This window comes from Macrobrachium nipponense, chromosome 20 (genome assembly GCF_015104395.2).
Source record: "Macrobrachium nipponense isolate FS-2020 chromosome 20, ASM1510439v2, whole genome shotgun sequence".
In the NCBI taxonomy this organism is placed as follows: domain Eukaryota; kingdom Metazoa; phylum Arthropoda; class Malacostraca; order Decapoda; family Palaemonidae; genus Macrobrachium; species Macrobrachium nipponense.
Genome location: NC_061089.1, coordinates 9,071,869 through 9,074,368, shown reverse-complemented (window position 1 = coordinate 9,074,368; position 2,500 = coordinate 9,071,869).

Here is a 2,500-nt window from a genome sequence, read left to right as displayed (position 1 = left end):
TCTCTTACCTCCTAAACTTTTTAAAGCTAGTTATGATTTCCCATTGAAACGATAAATAATGTAGCTAAAACGACCGAAAAATATTGATACAATTTATATAAATTCATATTGACATAACTCATCACTATATACGAAATGAAGGAGATATTTACCTAGAACGTCAAACGAATGACTGGACGTGAGGGTGCCTCTGATTGGCTGATTACAGTTATGAGCATTTTATCGACAAATGCAATGAGACTCATAATCTGTTTAGTGTAAGCCAAACATTTTCATTTGAATGTTATCTCTTCTACGCTGAAAGTTCTTTCAAATTTGTGTAATTCACTCCAACAGCGGAGGAAAAGTAGTTCCATCTTGAATAGCCAACCGTTCTGTATTTGTTATCAGAAGAGAATTAAAAAAATGTTTTTTTTTTTTTTTTTTTTTTTTTTTTTTTTTGTTTTTTTTTTTTTGCAAGAATATTGATGAATAAGATCATTGAAAATATTGAATTCCCAACAAATAGATTCAAAGGAGTTTGGAGATGATAATACATGTTAAAGGGCTGTTGCCTTGTATAAGAAGGCGCCCTGTGAGGTTATGTTAGACTTGCGATAATCTTACGCTAAGCAGGTTGGTTCTGACTTCCATACTCATTGGAATGTCTTGGGGTTTGATGATGAATTCGAAGTCAGTATCTTCTGTGGTTATGACGACGGAGATGTTTTAAACTCATGATGATAGTTATAACTTCATTCGATCTCTTTCTGATGTAGAAAACACTGAGTACAAAACTACATCTATTCTTCTGAGATTACAAGATGAAATTGTACAAGCCTGCCAATGATGATGGCTGATTGAGTTCTACATGATGAAGCTCGGATAAAAATGGACAGGTCTTCTAATGACGATGGCTTGATCGCTTCTGCCCATGATGATGGCTAATTCTATTCTGACTACCATCTCGGTTACAAATCATAAAGGAAGCAGACAGTAGCTCGAACATATGAACATACAAACAGATGACACAGATTACAAATCACGTAGGCCGTTTGAATTATAGGTCACGGTGGTCGCCTCAAGCAAGACGCTTTGGCTATAGTTTACAAACAAATGAATGACCACAGGTGACAGCACTAGACACTGACTGATTATACACGTCATCTTAGCCTACTTATCGTATCTGGTCTAATCACATTCCTGCAAGCAATCTGGTTGACCTCTTGGGTCACTGGTTTTTAATTAATCATAGTTTTAGTTTTTTATATATATGGAATAACATTCCATATTTTTATTATGTAACACTTACACATGGACAGAGAAATTTGAATTAATGAAAATTTCATGTAATGTATTGGCGATCCTGATAGGAATTCTATTTTTAGTCATACTTTGTAGCAGTTGACGGATAACATTTACTTTTTTAGCTCATTCGTTGTGGCTAAGAATTTAGGATGTCTACCCAAAAATGATCAGCTAAAAACGAAGTTTCATTTTTACCGACCGCTGCTGAGATCACCCTAACAACTTTTAATTTAGAGTTATTTTTTATTATTAATATAATCTTAGCATGTCACAGTTTTAATTAAAAAAATTATCAGCCTCTGACCGTTGCTATACGCTCTTTTACTTTCAAATTATACTTATTTAACATTCTTTATAACATGGTCACTCAGTCTGTATATATTTTTCGTTTACCATATATATATTTTACAGTAACCTATATATATATATATATATATATATATATATATATATATTATATATATATATATATAATTAAATAAGCTTTACCTATTTCGGTGTTCATCCCTTGATAGAGACTGCATGACAGTGGTTCAAATACAGTAATGAGGAAAGAACTTGTTTTCCACGTAAACGCTGGAGTAATGGCATGGCTTGGCTGTTCACTCATTAATGTCATAAAAGAATACTGGCCACATTTAAGAAAATAGAGGAGCAAAATAAATTTCTGATTTATTTTGGTAGATATTTTTCTGATCACATGATATCAAGTTCTCTCTCGTCTCCTGAAATGGGTTGGGGACTATGTATACGTTTTTAAAGAAACATGTCCATAAAATATTTATTCAAATGTAGTTACTGTATTTGTTTTCGGAGAGGAAATTCAGCAGCAAACTCAAAAGGTTTTACGAATGCAGAAAATATCGTCAACGATGCCTTCCATGCTTTTTATTGTTCAACGTTTCTACAATACACAACGAGATTAAAGTTTTTTTTTTTTTTTTTTTTTTTTTTACTGACGATTGATCTTTGCATGGGGTTGTTCAATCTTGAGTTTCGTAAGGTCAAGAAACATTGAAATATCCTTGTAGAGAGCTGTCTCACATTCCATTTTAAAATTTCCAGTAATTTCATTTATATACTCGAAAATTCAGAACTTTGGCTTTTATATTTAAAAAAATTATTGTGCGAGCCATACTACTACTACTAATAATAAGAATAACGCAACTGGTATTATGCAGACTTGAAGTTATAAATCATTTTGTTCTTTGTT